This window comes from Sus scrofa, chromosome X (assembly GCF_054392235.1).
Source record: "Sus scrofa isolate SSC_HxYL_T2T_F1_AM1 chromosome X, Sscrofa_HxYL_maternal_Yorkshire_Landrace_v2.0, whole genome shotgun sequence".
Lineage (NCBI taxonomy): Eukaryota > Metazoa > Chordata > Mammalia > Artiodactyla > Suidae > Sus > Sus scrofa.
This window is the reverse complement of record NC_139401.1, coordinates 6,277,996-6,299,779: the sequence shown is the minus strand read 5'-3', so window position 1 is coordinate 6,299,779 and position 21,784 is coordinate 6,277,996. Positions and strand designations below refer to the sequence as shown.

General features: G+C 43.7%; 1 protein-coding gene across 14 annotated transcripts in view; it reads left to right on the top strand.

Moving 5' to 3' along the window:
* The window catches only part of LOC146394448 (neuroligin-4, X-linked), a 401,455-nt gene that overhangs the window by 122,189 nt on the left and 257,482 nt on the right, over positions 1-21,784 (top strand). The gene's annotated exons all lie outside the window — the stretch shown is intronic.

Below are 21,784 nucleotides of genomic sequence, written 5' to 3'. Positions count from 1 at the left end.
AGTATCCATGAGGATGTGGGTTTGATCCCTGGCCTTGGTCAGTGGGCTAAGGATTCGGTGTTGCCATGAGCTGTGGTGTAGGTCACAGACGCGGCTTGGATCTCATGTTGCTGTGGCTGTGGTGTATGTAGGCTGGCAGCTGTAGCTCCGACTCGACCCCTAGCCTGGGAACTTCCTATGCTACAGGAGGGCCCCTAAAAAGCAATAAATAAATAAATTAATAGGTATTAAATGTTGTAAAAAAATGTTGGCATCTCTGCAAGCTGATTATATGGTTTTTCTCTTTTTTGCTATTTACTTGGTTTAAAAATAATTTTTTTTCCTTCTTAGTGCATTTGGAAAGCAACTCTATTTTCATCAAAATGTGAACTTTGCAAACATTGCCATTATTCTATGAAGTTTGTTCATTTTTTTTTTTAAATAGTTCCCTTACGGTGTCTACATGAGTTCATTCACAAGGGCATTCGATTTATTATTTGATTTGAATCTTACTTGTTTTTTGTTGACTGGAAAAAAAAAAAAAAAGCAGAACCTCAAAGATAGGAATTATGTTTTCTTTAGTAGGTTTTCTGAGGACTAAAGCCCAGAAGAGTCTGCTCCAAACACGGAAGGGAAAAGCCAGGTAGTCAGAACATCAAAAGATTACTGTTAAAAAGAAGGTCAGGTATCTCAAGCGAATGCATTTAGCAATTTAAAAAAAGGGGTTTTTGATGATTTTATTTTTTTTTAATTTTTTAAGATTTTTTTTTTATTATCGTTGATTTACAATGTTCTGTCAATTTCTGCTGGACAGCAAAGTGACCTGGTTATTTTTATACACACACACACATATATATATATGTGTATATATATATATATACATATTCATATATATATATTCTTTTTTTCACATTATCCTCCATCATGTTCTATCACAGGTGTTTAGATATAATTCCCTGTGCTGTACGGTAGGACTCCCATTGCTTATCCATTCTAAATGTCATACTTTGCATCTACGAACCCCAAACTCCACGTCCATCCCACTCCCCCTCCCTCCTGCATTTAGTAATTTTCTGTGTGGGGGAAGATCCCAGAGTCTGGGCTCAATGCAAATCATTCCTTTGATAGGCACCTTAGCCACTTAGGGCCAGCACCCTGCTATCTCCATTCCGCATCCCCTCAGGACTCACCTTTGGGGTGGGGGAGGGGCTGGAGTGGCTCCTGGCTGGATGGTTGGCACATCCTTTCTTGACTGATGAGGCAGGTGCATTTCTCATCTACAGTTACTGGACTTGGTTTTCTGATTTCGCACCGTCCTCATTTGCTGTTGACATCTAAGTTAAACTAAGCTTGGAAAAACATGCTGGCTGCATTCATTCATTTTATATTTTCTGAACCAAATGTCAGTGCGGGAGTTCCCTGGTATCTCAGTGGGTTAAGGACCTGGTATGGTCACTGCTGTGGCTCAGGTTGTGACATGGGTTCGGTCCCTGGCCCCGGTACTTCTGTATGCTTTGGGCATGACCAAAAAAATGTCGGTACGAAGGATGACTATAAATTGCGTGAAAATTATTTTGGCTGTCGAGTTTTCATGTAAAAGATTGTTTTTATTGATTTGATATCACTAATAGTCTTTAGCTAACTTATCGAAGTCTATTCCTATTCACGTTTATTCTTCTCTCAGATATTTATTCAAATTTAGGATGTTTTAGCATGCACCATTAAAGTTTTACTTTATTTTTGTATTTTTATTTTATTTAGGGTTACTTAAAGTGGTTCCCCCCTTTTTCATTTATTTTCATTATTTCTTGATTTTGCATGTACTGTCTTACTGGAAGTCTGCTTACGTTGCTAAATAAGTTTTCCATAAACTAGCTTTCCTTGTGATGATCAGCTCATTTGTTTTCTTGTTCCCTGTTGTACAGATTTCCGCTCTTAACTCTTTCCCACATTATTTTGTTATTTACTTGGGTGTATTCTGTTTCTTTTATTCTAGTTTTGTTATTCGCCTCCATGGCTTACTCACTTGCAGTCTTTCTTGTTATCGTGTAAATGTCTTTAAAGTTTTAGTTATCCCTGGAAGCATTTCTTTAGAGGTGTCAGATTTTTGCATGTAATACTTAAATGATCACTGAATTCCAAGTCCTTTGCATGTTTGCTGTAGCACAGATGTATTTAGTGTCCTAACTCTTTCATGGGGTGTTTGACAGGATTGGTTTCTAATTCCATTGAATTGTGGTCAAAGACTATATTGGCATATGATGCTGTACCACGGATGAGGGCTGTAAGCATTCTTTGTGTGCTTGAAAAGTACACACACGCAACTACATACTTACAAATGTGTGTGTTCGTGTGTGTTTTAGGAGGCATAGATTTCCATATATATCAGATCTTTCTTAAAGAGTTACTCAAATATTCTAAGCCTTTTTGTTTCTGAAGTCAATCAGTTTCTGGAAGGTGCTATTTTAATTTCTTCTAACAGTCTATGTTTTCTTATATGTTAACATCTTAAACATGATATATAGTATATATTAGTATATAACATTAAGTTTAATATTAATGAGCAAATAATAGAATTTAAACTATTATATATAGTATATAAGTACCTATTACATATACATATATGATATTAGAATATATTAGTATATACTTATAAATGACAAATATATTACTACCTAAAATATACATTTTCACATACATGTATAATATATATTATTTACATTTTTATACACTTTCAGGCTTTATTATGAAGGACTTATATAAATATGTCAGTTACATCTTTTCTCTCTTCTGTTCTTTTCCTAGAATTTGATATCCCATCAACACATTTATAGTTTTTTCTCTAATTAAATTGGCATCTCAGATATTTTATCTTTTTTAGTCTCTTGTATTTCAAGCTTATGTAGCCCCTTATCTTTAAAATTTTTTTTGGCTGTGCCCATGGCATATGGAAATTCCCAGGCTAGGGATCGGACCCACACCACAGCAGTGACCTGAACCACTGCAGTGACCACACTGGATCCTTAACCGACTGGGCTACCAGGGAACTCCACCCTTGGTTTTAACTATATCTACTCTCAACAATATGTTGATAAAACTATTTGTAATCCTAATGGATCAGTTCATCCCACTGATATTTTTTCAATGAACAGTTCTTATAGAGCTAATAATTTATGTCATTTTGTATAATCTGTTTACCATGCTTGCTTGGTTTTTATTTTCTTCGCGTTTCAGAGCTTGCATGGTACAGCTCCAACAGGTCGTTGCTGACTTCATTGTTGTCATATTTTTTTCCTCCGTTGGGCTTCCTTCTGTCTTTTTATAGGTTGGATTCATTGCGTTTTTCTTCTCTTTGCTTGGAAGTTATATTCTGCAACTGTCTTTTAATGTAAAACCTGTATCTATCTTTAAACATTCCCAGGCTAGGGGTCAAGTCGCAGCTGTAGCTGCCGGTCTCCACCACAGCCACAGCAATGCCAGATCCAAGCCGTGTCTGTGACCTGCACCACAGCTCACAGCAACAGGGGCTCCTTAACCCACTGAGCAGAACCGAGGGTTGAACCTGCATCCTCATGGATGCTAATGGGGTTTGTTACCACTGAGACACAACGGGAACTCCCTTACCTCTTAAACTTTTCCATATTCATAACTTTCTCCCCCAAAAGCTGTGGACTTTGTACACTCTTTGCCTGTCTATCACCCCCTCCCCCCACCCCTTCACCCTTGGTAACCCTGTTGGATTCTCAGGGGATTTTGGCTCCACACGATTATTTTCTGAGACTGCTAATGTTCTGTGGTTACTCTGTTACCTAGTCTGCATCCATGTCTCTCTTTGCAGAAATAAATCACATTGAGAGTGTTTGCATAAGGGCTTCATGCAATGAAGTTTATCAGACTTCTGCAAATTTTTTCTTTTTCTTTTAAAACACAGTTTCTCTGGATATGAAATCCTTGGCTTTTCTCTGTCCACCTTTAACTTGTTGAAGAGAAAAATCCCATTTGTGTCCCTTGGTGCTTTTTTTAAACCCTGCGATGGTGTGAAAAAGCCCCTACGAACTGTCATTTCCCTTCAGGAGGGCATCGTCGCCTTCCTCTTTTTTCCTAAACGTTTTTTATAATGGAAGTATTATCCATCAACACGGTGGTTTCACCTGCTTTTTTTCTCACTGGAAGATGTAGCCATCATGTTTTATCTTTCGTCTTACTAAAATTCACGATAATTGGTCCAGAAGTGAATTTTTTGAATTTGTTTTTTAAAATAAGCTGATTCTTTAACGTGTGAGTTTTCAATCACAAACCTTCTCTTTTTCTATATTCCTTAAAGATTCAGTCATTATTTTTAAAAAAATTTTATTAGCGTATAATTGATTTACAATGTTGTACCGGTTTCTGCTATACAGCATAGTGACCCAGTCATGTGTGTGTGTGTGTGTGTGTATGATCCAGTCATATACATATATATATGACCCATATATATATGTATATGGCCCTATATATATATATATATATATATATATGACTGGGTCACTAGTCTTTTTTCTCATACTGTGTTCCATCACGTCCTGTCCCAAGAGACGGGATCGAGTTCCCTGTGCTGGACCGCAGGACCTCACGGCTTATCCATTCTCAGTGTCATGGGTTGCATCTACCAACCCCCCACTCCCCGTCCATCCCACTCCCTCTCCTGCCCCCCTTGGCAATTCTGCTGTTATTTCTAATAGACTTTTGCTCTCTGCCTTTTAATCCGTGCTACTGTGTTTAATCTCAGGCTCTTCTTAGATCACGTGTTTGTTTGTCTTCTGCGTTTGGCATTGTCCTCCCTTTCTGGGTCCCAGGGACCTGCGGGGAAGATGACTCTATGCTTTGGCCCACACGTGCACTCTTCAATGGAATTCTTTCCTTTCAGCTCATCCTTTGAACTTTTCAGCCTAACCATTTTTTTTTTCTTGCCCCGTATCTCCCTTGACCCCTCATCCTTATTGTTCCTGCCTCCTGGTTTTCTCCACTGGAGGATATTGAATAGAGTGAATGCCTTCTGTGTGTTTATTTGGGGGCATCTGCCTTTTGAATTGATAGATGAGTCTGTTTGTTTTTCGTGTCTGTGCTCCTGGCTGGCTCCCCCATATTTCCTATGAGCTTAGCATGTTATTTCTCTGAGGCCTGCAGCTACCTTGGCAGGTACTTCATAGCTAGTGTCTACTCAGAAGTCCTGCTTGTGGGAGTTCCTGTCATGGCTCAGTGGAAACAAATCTGACTAATACCCATGAGGACGCAGGTCCGATCCCTGGCCTTGCCCAGTGGGTTAAGGATCCAGCATTGCCCTGAGCTGTGGTGCAGATCGAAGACATGCCTCGGATCCAGCTGTGGTCACTGTGGCTGTGGTGTAGACCAGTGGCTATAGCTCCCATTTGACCCCTAGGCTGGGAACCTCCATGTGTGGAGGGTGGGGCCCTTAAAAAGCAAAAAAATAAATAAAATGGTTAAAGTGTGTATAGCTCAACTACTTTGTTGGACGGCAGAAATTATTGCAACATTGTAAATCAACTAGGCTTCAATTAAAAAAAAAATGAAGCAGCAGCCTTGCTCTCAATGTAACACCTCTGTGGTAGTATAGGAGAAGGAACAGAATCCACCACAGAGGGCCTCTGGAATTGTCCTTTTAGCTTCTGACCCCAGGTCCTTGTCCTCTTTTCTCCCCTCACCTCTCTCCTGTCCCCAGGCAAATTGCTCTCCGAGAAAGCCACCAAGAGGGGTTGTAAATATGCACCTGCTGATGGGGTCACGGCTGGGGATGCCAGGATGGTTGACCAGCCCAACGTGTTTATTGCCATAAAATCCCGAGTCCCATGGGCCACCAGGCATCTACCTGGTTCCCAGAAATCTTGGGACCTCGGGTGTTCCCGGGTCTGCACTGTGAACTTCCTGAGTGACAATCATGATGACAAGGAAAGCCACGGTCCCCCCACCCCACAGTGGTTGGCAAAGATGAACACAGACTAAAGCTCCTTCTCCTCCTGTGGGGTCCAGGTCCCAGGACCCCCTTCACTTCACCCTGGAACACCACTGCCGCTTGTGCTCCCTCCACATGTTTCTCAGAGTTTGTAGCCTTGTCGGAAGACGTAAAGAATTGGATCAGAGAAACCACGAAAGGAGTTGAGGTGGCTTGTTCAGAAAACGGAGTGGGGAAGATGCTGTGACTGGGGTGGGTTGGAAGCATTGCCGTTTCTGTAAATAAAAAGAAGCCATTTCCAGATGCCTTAAAAAAAAAACAAAAAAAAACAAAAAAAACAAAAACAGGCATTCCCGTTGTGGCACAGCGGAAACAAATCAAATCCAACTAGGAACCATGAGGTTGGGGGTTCCATCCCTGGCCTCGCTCAGTAGGTTAAGGATCCCGCATTGCTGTGAGCTGTAGTGTAGGTTGCAGGCACAGCTCGGATCCTGTGTTGCTGTGACTGTGATGTGGGCTGGAGGCTGTAGCTCTGATTCAACCTCGAGCCTGAGAACCTCTATGTGCTGTGGATGTAACCATAAAAAGCAAAAAAAAAAAGAAAGAAAGAAAAAGAATTGATTCTCATTGCATCAGAACCCCATAAACCTGTCTTACGCCAGGCTGTGTTTTTAGCACTGTCTTCCTCTTGGGGTGCACTATCCTGCATTTAGTGACCTGTTGACCATCTTAAAGACCTGAAATTGGAGTTCCCGTTGGGGCTCAGCAGGTTAAGAACCTGACTAGAATCCAATTTCGACCCCTGGTCTCGCTCAGTGGGTTAAGGATCTGGTGTTGCCGTGAGCTGTGGTGTAGGTCACAGATGTGGGTCGGATCCCACGTGGCTGTGGCTGTGGTGGAGGCCGGCAGCTGCAGCTGTCGTTTGAACCCTAGCCTGTGAACTTTCATGTGCCACAGGTACAGCCCTTAAAAGAAAAAAAAAGAAAAAAAAAAAAGGATACAAAATTGAATTTAAGATGCTCTCTTAATGGAGAGAAAACAACACCATGGGTTTAGTCATCACATAAGCCCTGCAGAAAGCATTTTGCATATTTTCAAATATTACATGTTGACACCCAGGCTGTGAAGCAAAGTAAGATTTCTCCTACCTGAAACGCTGAGGATCATGGGGTTTTTATTTCAATTAGATTTTATTTTTAAGACGCCTTAATCCTTAAACAGGATTTTCCCTTGCGTGTAAAGACTGGTTAAAAAAAATAATAGTAATAAAAAAGAAGTTCCTATAGTGGCTCAGTGGCAATGAGCCCAACTAGGGTCCATGAGGATGCAGGTTTGACCCCTGGCCTCACTCAGTGGGTTAAGGATCTGGCCTTGCTGTGAGCTATGGTGTAGGTCACAGATGCAGCTTGGATATCCCCCGTTGCTGTGGCTGTGGTGTAGGCCGGCACCTACAACCCCAATTTGACCCCTAGCCCGGGAACTTCCATATGCTGCGGGGGTGGCCCTAAGAAGTACAAAAACAAAACAAGCAAACAAAAAACCGTGATGACTTTGGTTGAGGAGTTCCTGTTGTGGTGCAGTGGGTTAAGCCTCCAGGGTTGTTTCTGCAGTGGAGCAGGTTCAATCCCTGTGGGTTAAGTATACAGCATTGCCCCAGCTGTGGTGTAGGCTGCAGCTGCAGGTCAAATTCCATCTTGGAGGAAAAATACAATAAAATTAAATTAAAGATACATTCATGCTTCCTTGGCGGGAAGTCAGATGATATAAGACCCAGACTTGTGGATGCTGGTTTTCCATCACAGATACCCTTTGCTGTGGGTGATACCTGCAGACCCAAGTATATTCTGCCAAGTCTCTTGGGCTTGTGTGCCATCTCGCATCAGCACACAACGGCAGCCGTTTCATGCTCCTTCTTGCTTTGTATTTCCTTTCTTTTCTTCTTGTTTCCCCACAAGTACTCTCCTGTCTTTTCTCTTCCCCGTGGGATCTGTGCCCCCACATCTGATGAAAAAGCTCACCAGAGTCCTGTTTGAAATAGCATCACAAAACCTGTATGGTTTTCTGCCCAGGGATAATGTGACAGGAACCCCTAATTTTTTCTTGGGGGGGGTACTTTTTAAAGCTGTACCCATGGCATATGGAGGTTCCCAGGCTAGAGGGCAAATCAGAGTTGTAGCTGCTGGCGTACACCACAGCCAGAGCAATGTGGGATCTGAGCCGCATCTGCGACCTACACCACAGCTCACGGCAAGGCCAGATCCTTAACCTACTGAGCAAGGCCAGGGATCGAACCTGCATCCTCATGGATGCTAGTCAGATTTGTTTCTCCTGAGCCATGACAGGAACTCGGTGGAACCCCTCATTTTGAGTTCCTCCTCTTGGTCTTCTAAGGCAAGGTATTCCACAGGTGACATATGAATATATATATTCCACTGTACCTTTTGAAAGCCTCAGGTGTCTGATGATCACTGGAGGCTGAAAGTTGTGCCTACCTCACAGAGGTGTCGTGAGGATGTATGAGAATTTATGCAAATTCCAAGCACAGCGCCCAACTCATGGAAGGTTCTTAATTCCCACCAGCAGTGACTGATTTCTTTAAAAAATTGATTGATGTATAGTTGATAGACAGTAATGTGTTAATCTCTGCTGTATAGCCAGGTGACTCTCTTATACAACTATATGTATTTTCATATTCTTTTCAGTGATGGTTCGTTACAGGAGCCTGAATATAGTTCCCTGTGCTGTGCAGGAGGATCTTGGGGTTTATCCATCCTATATATAAAAATCTACATCTGCCAGCCGTTACTAATTTTATTCGCAACAATGAAGCCTAGAACGACTCGACTGAGCTACCCAGGAACTCGCCCACACCCCGCACTATTCTTTCATGTAACTGACTTTCAGGTTTTTTTCCCCGTGCTCCAGATAAGTGCCAGACGTTGTGCAGGGGGCTGAGCCGATGGGCAGCTGAAACGGTGTTTGCCTTCGAGATGCTCCTCTTTCTGTGGGCTGGCCTTCAGCTGCCCTGCTCGGAGATGTCTGGTTTTCCCCTGCATCTTGATTCCTGCCTCTCTTGTGTGCAGCGAAGGTTAGGGAGCAACTTTGCAATTCAGTGACATGACAGGATGCACAGGGCAGTCCCGCTGTGGTGCACTGGGTTAAAGGACCTGGTATTGCTGCAGCTGCAGATGGATTTCAATCCCTGGCCTGGGAACTCCCATGTGCTGTGGGTGTGGCCCATTAAAAAAAAAAAAAAGTGATCTTTTTCTCCCCCCCCCCCCCCCCCCCGAGTTCATGAACTGCTCTCAACCTCATGGAGGGTTTTTTCTGGAATGTTTCTCTCATTGTAATACATAGGACAGTACCACCAACTGTCACGTGCATACAGATAGTCCTGCCTTGACAAGAGTTGAACGAACAATGTGTTGACTTACGATAGTGTGAAACTGATCCTCATTCAGTAGAAAGCCTACTTTGAATCTGGGGTGTTCCCAGATTGGGGTTATGCAATTGGGTCCTCTCTTGGGACGCTGGTCCGGGGCAGCTGCACGTCCTCGCTCCCGTTAGCCAGGCCATCAAGAAGGTCCATGATGGGGACACTGACAACAGCTCTATACCCATCCAGCCGTCTCATCTTCCACCTTCAGTGCGTTATTCAAGGCTCACATGAGGTACTCAACAAACACTTCATGATAAAGTCAGCTCTGCGTTAGGGGCTTTTCCCGCCTATAGGCTACGGTGAGTGTTGGAGGTCCTTTTAAGGTCGGTCACCCTATGCTAGGAAGTTGTTGAAGTTTAGATGTAGGTTCTAACAGTTTCAACTTAGGATGGGTTGATGGGGACAGGACCCCACGGTAAGGTGAGGTAGATCTGCATAATCGTTCTCTGATACTAAAATATAGAGGTCCCATTTTCACAACGTGGCAGGTCCTGAAAAGCTGTTGTGTAAAACTACAATTTCTCACCATATTTAGATGCTGGACATTTTTGCAAAAAAAAAAAAAAAAAAAAAAAAAAAAAAAAAAACATGTTTAGAACATTCATTGAAAATATGTAAGACTTGACAGCAGTTGGCCAACAATTGCCTGAGGATGAGGAGGGGAAGATGCTATCTTGAGAGGTAGCTTCACTTTGCCACACTCCCCACCGCTGCCTCGTGTGTCCCTAACACTCAGATTGAATGTGTGTTGCCTGACTTTTTTTTTTCCTTAATTCTTACCTGACTCTTGTAATTTTTTTTTTAGTCTCTGAATTTGTGTTTTTCTCATGTGGTTGCTTTGCATTTAAAAAAAATAATTTGACACCAAGCATTGGCTCAGAAATTTTTATATTTATCAGCTCATCTCACTGAGTACTCAGAAAACATTTCCATTGATGTTTTCATCAACACCTAAAGTAGATATATCATTGGCCAAGTAGATGCTGAATATGATTAGGATTCATATCTTCCTAAATCTCTTATCTCTGCCAAGGGGAAGAGCGGCTAGGGGAGGGAAGCACTGGGGGCTTGGGATTAGCAGATGCAGACTATTGCAGGTAGAATGGGTAAATATCACGGTCCTCCTGCATAGCCCAGGGAACTATAGTCAGTATCCTGTGATCAGTCATAACAGAAAAGCTTATGAAAACAAACATCTCTATGTATCACTGAATTACTATGCTGTACAGCAGAAATCAACACACCATTGTACATCAACCTAAATAAATGAATGAACATCTTATATTTTCACTAGTCAGTCATGCTCTTTGGGAAAATCATGCAGCTTCAACCAGACAGTGTCACTGGATGGGCTGACACATTGTTGCTTTCAGTGCAGCAGTTCTGTAGAAGCCACTCTGGATGGGCTGACACATTGTTGCTTTCAGTGCAGAGGTTCTGTAGAAGCCACTCTGGATGGGCTGACACATTGTTGCTTTCAGTGCAGAGGTTCTGTAGAAGCCACTCTGGATGGGCTGACACATTGTTGCTTTCAGTGCAGAGGTTCTGTAGAAGCCACCCTGAGGAGTCTGAAGGAAGTAAGGGAAGAGCTTTCTAGGAATAGGGAACAGAATGTGCAAAAACCCTGAAGAGGTGGAGACCATGATGTGTTCAAGGACTGTCACGGGGACCGTTGTGGCTGGAGCTGCAGGATGAGGGCACAACAGTGGAGCTGAGACTAGTTTGTGTCTCTGAATCTCTTACTCCTGTCTTCCCCTCTTCCCTCTCCCCACTGGTAGCCCCTAGCTGGTGCCCTGTATCTGTGAATCTGCCTTGTTAGATACATTCATTTGTTTTACTTTGTGGATTCCACACAGAACTGATAACAGAGTATTTGCTTCCTCTGGCTTATTTCACTAAGCCCAACGAGGTCCATCCATGTTGTTGCAAATGGGAGAATTTCAGGAAAGGACAGGGTGAAAGAGTATTGGAAAGAAAGTGAGCTTCATAGAGTGAATGGCTGATACTATTAAACTGATGCATTTGTGCCATCATGTGGGTGGAAATGCCCTCCTAAATAACAGAGAAAAGTCAGTGATGTTCTTATAAGGAAAACCCAGGAGTTCTCACCGTGGCTCAGCTGGTGGGTTTGATCCCTGGCCTCCCTCAGTGGGTTAGGGATCTGGCCTTGGTGCAAGCTGCAGTGTAAATCACAGATGCAGCTTGGATCCAGCATTGCCGTGGCACAGGACTCAGCTGCAGCTCCGATTCCACCCCTAACCTGGGAACTTCCATATGCAGGAGGTGCAGCTGTAAAAAGAAAACAAAAAAACCAACACCCTCCCCCCCAAAAAAAATACACCCAAAGGCATTGAAAAACAGATGCATCGGTCTGTGAGACCACAGTAATACCATTTAAACACATACACCTAGAAACATGAAATATGCTAATTGCAGAACTCTCAGCACCAGAAACGGGACACCCTGGCATTGAGTATATTGAATGAGTGTGAAATGTGTTGATTCACCTTCTGTTCTTTCATAGGGTGCATTCACTTCTTTATGACTTTTGTAGCAATAACCTAAATCAAAGGGCAAGGAGACAAGGAAAGAATGCATGATAAAGCTGTAGAGGAGGGTAGCACCACCCTCTTAGCAGACCCCTTTCTGCATCCTAACAGCCTACAGGAAGCCCCTGGACATCTTGAACAGGTGACATGTCCTGAGAAGCGTGTCACATGGTCAGATGTACCTGTTGCAAGGAGGAGTCTGAGTGTTGCTTGGAGGCATTCTGGCGAATTCCAAAATACCTTCCTTGGCCGCTCCACCTCCTCATTTTTCCAAAGATTCCTCTCACTACAGGGATCATCCATCTGTGTGCCTTTTTTAGTCTCTGCGTGTTCCTCTTCCTGAGAACTTCTTCCTGGTGTTTTTACGGTGACAGCTCTTCCTCCCTCCCTGGGAGGCGAGGTCTTGGCTTGACTTGACTCTTTCCCGAAGAAGATGCAAAGCCCCTCCAAACATAGGCACCTTTTTACCCAGTTTCACCTAAAACAGTTCAGATGTTCCACCAGCTCCGTTCAAGTAGTGTGTATACCGAATATAGGCTTCCTTTTCAGCTTTTGATCAAATGGACACGTGCAATAGCCTGTATTTTCAGGACCCTGTGTGGTGTGATTTTGGTCTGGTCTACACTGCTGCGATCATGTAAAATTCATCTGCTTTGCTCCCAGCCTCACCTGCCCTCCTAATCATCGGTGTGTCCTGGAATACCAGATGCTCAATTATTAAAAGGTCCTCTCGGCCACACGCTCATAAAAGGGCACACCTCTTTCATCAGAGGATCATTATTCCTCGTATTTTTTCTTTTAACCTCCTAGAAGCCACATAGAAGATAAGGCCTCTGTTAGAAAATGGTTTTTTATGTTTTAGGGCTGCACCTGCAGCATATGGAAGTTCCCAGGCTAGGGGTCGAATCGGAGCTGCAGCTCCTGGCCTGCACCACGGCCACAGCACCACAGACCCAAGCCACATCTGCGACCTACACCACAGCTCACGGCAACGCTGGATCCTTAACCTACTGAGCAAGGCCAGGGATCAAACCTGCATCCTTATGGATACCAGGTGGGTTTGTTGCTGCTGAGCCATGACAGGAACTCCAGAAATGGGTTGGTTTTGAAAAGTAGGTTATGGACATTTGACAGGTAACTGGTGTTAGGGATTGTTTCTCTGCACTTAATGGACTAGGGCATGTAGCAATGTCTCAGCAGGGTTTGGCTGGTGTGCAAGGTGAAGGCAATGCTTTCTGAGAAGGCAGACGTTTGGGAAGTAGGCAGGGATGTTTGTTGAACTTCCTGTAGGATAAAATAATTCACAAGCTTGGAAATACATTGTCCACCAGCAGTCACCACAGACAACTGTGCCATGATACCTTCATTTGAATAATTGTATGTATGAAGAAAAAGATTCTGCAATGTGTGTGTCTTTTTTTTTTAGGGGTGCACCTGTGTCCTATGGAGGTTCCCAGGCTAGGGGTCAAATCAGAGTGGTACCTGCCAGCCTATACCATAGCCACAGCAATGTGGGATCCAAGCTGCATCTGCAAACTACACCACAGCACACATCAACACCGGATCCTTAGCCCACGGAGTGAGGCCAGGGATCAAACCTGCATCCTCACGGATCATAGTCAGTTTTGTTTGTGCCGAGCCACAATGGGAGCTCTAGATTCTGTGATTTGGTTTTTCATTTAGCTGACTGTGTCAACTGCAGTAACAAAGGCGAGAAGTTAGTAAGTAAGAGAAAATTAAACTTCAAGGGTTCAGGTTATCATATACTGGAGAAAGAGAGAGACAGAGAGAGAGAGGCAGAGAGAGAGAGAGAGAGAGAGATAGAGAGTGTGTGTGTGTGTGTGTGTGTGCGTGTGTTTGCCAGTTGGACGGCAAGAGACTTTACCGAGGCTAGTTCTTAATAGTTTTCCATTAAATTAGAGCATTAATTTGGTTGTAACATTGATGGTATATGTCAGGGAAAATGGGAGGACGTACCTTAAGACTCAGCAGCACCTTGTAATGTAATGATTCAGATAAGAATATGTCCACAAGATATTAGTCTCAGGTTATAACTTCTGTTTCAGGTTATAACAAGACCTGAGTGTTGGGATTTGTCTCAATAAGTTCCATCAATAAATGTCTATTCAGTAAATAAGTAAATGTGACTAATAGGCTGTCAAGACTATTCTTCCTACACGATTCTTGCCAAAAGCCATTTAAAGTCTCTGAAGGTTTAGGAGTTCTCATCGTAGCTCAGCAGAAATGAACCCGACTAGTATCCATGAGGATGCAGTTTCAATCCCTGGCCTCACTCAGTGGGTGAAGGATCTGGGGTTGCTGTGAGCTGCGGTGTGGGCTGCAGACGCATCTCAGATCTGCTGCTGCTGTGGCTGTGGTGTAGGCCAGCGGCAACAGCTATGATTTGGCCTGGGAACCTCCATATGCAACACCTGTGGCCCTAAAAGGACAATAGATCAATAAATAAAGCCTCTGAAGCTTTAAATCTGTGATGATGTAACAGCATAGAAGAAACTCAGGAAAGAGGAAACTATAGACCAACTTTAAGATTCATCGGTTGAACAGAAAAAGCTCTAATTCTGTCAGAATCTCCAGTGACTCAGATATGGGTGGCTTGGTCAAGTCCAGTTATTAATTGTATCATATATATTTTTTGAGAACCAAGCGTGTCACAACTTGAGCTAACTCTTAGTATCCTGGTCAGAGCCAACACATCCCAAAGGGCCGTGATGGTATGAAATGCTATAAATCTGGGCCTTTTCTTTTTATTTTAGGGCTGCATCTGCGGCATATGGAGGTTCCCAGGCTAGGGGTCGAATTGGAGCTGCAGCTGCCAGCCTACACCACAGCCACAGCAACAAGGGATCCAAGCCGTGTCGGCGACCTACACCACAGGCCACGGCAACACCGAATCCTTAACCCACTGAACGAGGCCAGGGATCAAACCTGTGACCTCATGGATGCTAGTCAGATTTGTTTCCACTGAGCCACAGCGGGAACTACCAGTCTGGGCCTTTTTAATTGCAAACTTGTAAATTTCTTGCAAACTGGGCATTTGTTTCATTAAGTTCCATCAGATTAATTGAAAACTTTTACATTTATTCAGATTTGTTTCCTGTAAGACCTAGTAAGTTTAAAAACTCAAACTACCAGTTTCCTTTATATATACTTTTTTTGACTATTTTCTGCTTTTAGAGTTTTCATTTTTAGGAAGTGATCCAAGTTTAAAACTTATATATTAACTATTATTTTAGTGTAATACATATTCAATATATAGATGAAAAGGTAAATTTTAAATATGTTTCTTTCCAGTTTATATACATGCGAATTACTTTCCTGAGGAAACCATCTGTAAGAACTACACTCCTGGAGTTCCTGTCGTGGCTCAGCAGGAGAGAATTCAACTAGGAGCCATGAGGTTGCAAGTTCGATCCGTGGCCTCGCTCAGTGGGTTAAAGATCTGGCGTTGCCATGAGCTGTGGTGTAGGTTGCAGGCACGGCTCAGATCTGACATTACTGTGGCTGTGGTGTAGGCCAGTGGCTACAGCTCCCATTTGACCCCTAGCCTGAGAACCTCCATATGCCATACCTGTGGCCCTAAAGAGACAAAAACAAAGAAAAACCCCACCAACAACAAAAAAGAGAATTATACACCTATCACAATAGCCAAGACCTGGGAACCACCTAAATATCCATCAACAGGAGTGGATAAAAAAGATGTGGTCCATGTGCACAAAGGAATATTACTCAGCAGTAAAAAAGAATGAAATAATGCCATTCGCAGCAACATGGGTGGACCTGGAGATGATCATACTGAGTGAAGTAAATCAGACAGAGAAAGAAAGTATCGTATCACTTCTATGCAGACGCTCAAATATGGAATAATTGAACCTACCCACAAAACAGAAACAGAGAAAGACTTGTGGTTGCCAAGAGGGAGGAAGAGGGAATGGGATGGAGGGGAGTGTGTGGTTATCAATGCAACCTGTGACATTGAGAATGGATACACAAGGAGGTCCTGCTGTCCAGCACAGGGAACTCTATCCAGTCTTTTGGGATAGACCATGATGGAAGGGAATATAAAAAAAGAATACGTTATACACACACTGTATGTGTGTATGACTGGGTCACTTTGCTGTACAGCAGAAATTGGCACAACATTGTAAATCAACTGTACTTTAATAAAAAATTTTTTTTTTTGTTTTGGCATTTTGGGGCCGCACTTGCAGCATATGGAGATTCCCAGGCTAGGGGTCGCATCAGAGCTACAGCTGCCAGTCTACACCACAGCCCACAGCACTGCCAGATCCTTAATCCACTGAGTGAGGTCAGGGATTGAACCTGCCTCCTCATGGATGCTCGTCGGGTTCTTCACCTGCTGAGTCATCACGGGAACTCCCTAAACTAAACTTGTAAATTCCAGTTTTAGATTTACAAAATTGTCGTGGAAACATTGAATTGTCAGCTACCCCAGCCTTGGATTCCCGTATTAACATCCTCTGTGCCTAATGTACATTTGATCTGATTAATGCGCCTTTGTTTTTACAGCGTTCTTGACTCACGGCCAGACATACCTCAGGATTGCGTCTGTTTTGCTGATTGGTGTAGCGCTGCTTGAGGATCCCACAATATGTTTCATCTTCATAGCTCCTTAGGCAGCTCTCGGCTGCCCCAGTCTGTCCTTTTGCCTTAGCTTTTATGGCCTCGACAGTTTTGAGGAGACCTGGTCCAGGGTTTTGTAGATACTCTCGGTCAGGGTTTGTGTGATGCTTCTGCTGTGCATAGACTGGGGCTGTGGGTCTCGAGAGGAAGCCCACAGCGGTGCAGTGTCCCTGTTTTTTTTTTTTTTTTTTTTTTTAACATTTTAAAATTGCAGTTAATTGACAGCGTTCTGTCCATGTCTGCGGTATAGTACAGTGACCCAGTCATACATATATGTCCGTACATTCCCTTTCTCACGACATCTTCCATCACGGTCTATCCCAGGAGATGGGACAGAGTTCCCTGCGCTGGGCAGCAGGACCTCCTTGCTCCTGCATTCTCAATGTCACAGTTTGCAGCTCCTAAGCAGTACTCTTCCGATGACACCCTATTAAGGGTGTCTGCTGTCCTCAGCAGGACTCATCACTGATGATGTGACCTTGATCACCTGGCTGAGGTCACATATACCAGGTTCTCCATGACAAAGTGACATTCCCCCCCCCCCCCCCCCCGGCACCCTTGTCCTCTTTGGAAAAAAGTCGAGACTATACAGCCCATTGTACAGAATGGGATTTATATTCTCTCATTGTCGGCAGAGCATCTTCATAAGTCATTTGAAATTATTCTGTGTGAGTGATGTCTTTTCTTCCCCCATTTGTTTTATTTACTCCATCATTGGCTTCTGCCAGGAGGGACGCATGCGTACTTATGGTATACGTTGGGTTATAATCCACTACTGTGTTATTTATCTGTCTCCAGTGCATTTTAGGAAATAATCGGGAAGTAAACATTTGTATATGTATTTTTATTTTTGCTTTTCTTAGGGCTGCACCTGCGGCCTATGGACATTCCCAGGCTAGGGTTTGAAACAGAGCTGCAGCTGCAGGCCTACACCATAGCCACAGCCACGCCAGCTCTGAGCTGCTTCTGCAGCCTATACCATAGCTCATGGCAACGCTGGATCCTTAACCCAGTGAGTGAGGCCAGGGATGGCAGCCACATCGTCATGGATACTAGGCAGGTTCATTACTGCTGAGCCACAGCAGGAACTCCTTGTATGCGGTTGTTTGTTTTTGGTTTTTTTTTTTTCATTACAGGTTATCACAGGACATTGACTATAGAATCCTGGGCTCCACAGTAGGACCTTGTCATTTATCTTTGCTGGTGATCACAGGTTGCATTTGCTAAGCCCAATCTTGCACTCCAGTTTCCCCTCCCCCCTTCCCCTAGGAAACCACAATCAAAAAAAAATTTTTTTTTTTCAATTTATGAGCATTAATCATGCTGTGATTTCATCTGGGAGACAGGCCAGTAAAGCAAAATTATGTGTCATGTTTTAGGATGTCAGGATTTCTTAATGCATCTTGATGTCCAGGAAACTGGGTTATTTATGAATTTACTCAAGACTCTAGCTGGCTTAATTAAAATTACGCCCCTAAAAACTAAGGCTATGTTGTTCTGCTGAATTTTTTTCAACAGCTATTACACTCTCCTTTCCCTTAACAGCTGTGGTTAGATTTCTGCAAATCCCCAACATAGGATATTTTATCTGTGATGATCAATTTAAGATCGAGTGACATATATTAGGTTAGGGTGTTTTGGACTTGAGGGAATCTATGAAAGCTCTTTCACATATTTTTCCTCAATTAAAAAAAAAAACAGCTGAATAAGGAAGTCAACAACACCGTATAAATCATAAAATAATGGTTGGGAATAGTGGCCCAGGGACATGCATCATGATTTTTTTTTTTTAGGGCTTTACCTTCTCTTGTGGTTTTTAAGATGTGCTTGGCTTTATTAAGTATTAAGTATTAATACATCCAGGGACCCCTCACTTTCGAAAGTTCACTTTACACTGCCTTGGTTTTATGAAAGACCTGCCCTCAAACCTGTTTTTTCGATAACGTGGAAATCCGAAGAGGAATTTCACTTTTAAGAGAAAAGGGGAGAAGCGAAAATAGCACTCACCCTGAGCATAGAGACTGCCTGCGTCCAGCAGCCAGGAGGCGCCACTGGGCTCCCTCCCATGGGAACCACAGTCAATATCTCAGCATGTCTGCCTCCCAACTCTGTCCCCTCCATCTGTGTCTCTGGGTATCTGTGATTTATTTCAATGTATTATGTGCAGCCCTAAACAAGATGTGTCTTAAAGACCTTGCTTCTTGGCTTTCTGCCATTTCAGCTTCCAGAAGTTTCCATAGGAGCACTCTGCTCTGGGTGGGGGGACTTGCCTTTCCCCTCACACAGCCCTGGGATGTTGGTTTTCAGGGGCGCCACTGCCTCTTGTGGTTCACACCATGGTTCCTCCTTCTGCACAGACTCCGGAATGGGCAACAGGAAGGCTCAAGCATCTTTGTCTTTGCCTTTCATTTCTAGTCTCTGATCTCTGCAACATCTTTATTCAGCATGACACTCTCCAGGAGATGCTCAAAGACTGGGGACCCGTGGTTCCCAAAGGCACACGACACAGAAGTCTGTTTCTCTTGGAAGGGCATGATGAGTGTGGCCAAGGTCAAATGCATGCCTTGTCTTCTGCATTTCCAGCTTGGCCCTTATATGCTGCTCTGTGTGAGACTGGTCCTTCTGACTCTTGCTGCCTCTACGGAATGTAGGCTTTGAAGAAGATGTTGTCTATGGCTACTTTGTTTCTTTAGGATAATACACTGAAACATTATACATTAATACCGTGAAAACATTAACATTAGTACAATGAAAAAGAATACCTCTGCAGAGGGAAGGTTACCTGTGACTAGGACAGCACATTAGGAAATACCAGCCTGCCAGGGGTACTTGCGGGTAAGGTCAGAGCCCAGTTCAGTGGGACTTAAAAACATCCAGCGCTCTGATGGCTCAGCTCTACTGTTGGGAGATGGGGAGTTGACCAGCATCCTTGCTTGTGAGCCTTCTCTGTTTCGGGAGGGGATTCTCTTGTGTAGGGGGTGTGATGGTATAGGGGTTACTGCGTAGTGGCAAGAACCCCGGGCTGCCTTGTGATACTTTGGGACTCTGGAACCAGCTATCTACCCTACATCCTTCCAGCTCCCTCTTCTGAGATTCGCCCTGTCCCTGTCCACAAAGCTGTGGACAGTGCCCTCCCTCCATCTCAGGAACACCTCTGTTTGCTCATAGAGATGTTGCCCTAATTCCCCAGTGGCTTTTAGTCTCTTCCTATGGGCTGCATGTGTGCCTTTCCATGTGCCTTGGCAGAAGTGGAAAGACCATACAGACCCCTCAGCACTGCCTTCCATGGCATAAACCTTGAGCTTTTCCTTCTGTGCATCACAGAAGTGTCCTCTGTGCTGCTGGACGGGCCAGCTCCAGGCCACGTGTCTCCCCACCTGGGATGCTGAAATCTGGGCCCACTTACCTAGCTTACTTCTCACACCTTCCCCTGAGGGGGTTAAGGCTCTAATTGGTTAGCAATGGATCCAGCAAAGGTCTGCCGTCACAAACTAAAACATTCCTTTCAAAAGAGAAATAGACAGTAGATGCAGCTATGGTGTTGGCATATTCTGCTTTTTTATTTGCTTGGTGTGTTTTGTTTTGTTTTTTTTCTTTCTGTTTTCATCTTTGTTTTGTCGCTCAGACTGCTCAGAGAGGAAACCCAAAACGCACGCATGGTCAACACATCTGTGGTGTTTGCTGCTTTTGAAAGTCTGGGTGTGTGTCATTGATGGGCCAGAACATTAGAGGTCAGGAGATGTATTCAGTGAGTCACATCCTCCGTTCTTTGTATCCACTAGGATTAGCTGGTCAACGAATACAGTAAAACCCGTGCATACTTCTTTCCCAGAATAGTGAAGGGTGGGTCGTGCCGCGTTTATCCACATCCTCTCTGAACTTCTTGCTCCTCTCATTTATGTGATTCAGTGCTTTGCTCCAGCCCTACAGTGTACAGCCAGGCATGACTTGAGTTCTGAAGGTTTATAACATTATAAGTGGGATGCATTGCTCTTGAGAGAATGGAAGAGACCTATAAATACTATATATTCTATACCATAACTAAGTCCTAGTTTCAAACAAGGTTCATCTCCTGCTGCTCAGAACAGTGGGAACAGGTGGTAACAGCCTCCAAGCTGACTGTGGAGACGAGCCTGCAGGGCTTCCTGGAGAAAGCACCAGTTTTGGCCACAACTTGAGAGATGAGAGGGGAGGGACAGCCAGGCAATAAAAACCCACCTGCGGAGTTCTACAGTCAGTTCATTTGATGGGATGCAAAAGTGGTTTCTCCAACTCAGCATTGCCTGTCCCTGGTTCTCCTTTTTTCTTCATTTATGTTTTCTGTGTATTTAAAATGAAATCAAAGATTCTTTAAATTTTACAGTGCTTGACAGCTTTCAAAAAATGTCACACACATACACATACACGCATGATTTCATGTAATACCATCAAAGCTGCCCCCATTCCTATTTGCCCTTCCTCCATCCCTTTCCACACTAATAACCACTAATTTGTTCTCTAGATTTGTGAGTCTGCTTTTTTTTTGGTTGTAGTCACTACTTTGTTGTATTCTTCAGATTCCATGTATAAGTGATAGTATACAGTATTTCTGTCTGAATTATTGCACTTAGCATAATACCCCCTAAGTTTATCCATGGTGCTGCAAGTGGAATTATTGCATTCTTTTTAATGGCCGAGTAATATTCCAGTGTATGCATGTACCACATCTTCTTTTTTTTTTGTCTTTTTAGCTATTTCTTGGGCCACTCCCACGGCATATGGAGGTTCCCAGGCTAGGGGTTGAATCGGAGCTGTAGCCACCGGCCTACACCAGAGCCACAGCAACGCGGGATCTGAGCCGCGTCTGCAACCTATACCACAGCTCATGGCAACGCCAGATCGTTAACCCATGGAGCAAGGGCAGGGACCGAACCCGCAACCTCATGGTTCCTAGTTGGATTCGTTAACCACTGCGCCACGACGGGAACTCCCACATCTTCTTGACCCAGTCATCTGTTAATATACTTGGGTTACTTCCTTATCTTGGCAATTTCAAATAATACTACTATAAATGTTGGGGTGCGTGTGTCTTTTTGAGTCAGTGTTTTGGGGGCTTTTGGGGGTCCCTACCCAGGAGTGGAATTCCTGAATCATGTGGTGGTTCTGTATTTTGCACTCATGTACCAATAATCATTTTACAAAAAATTGACTCACAGTGCAAGTTCA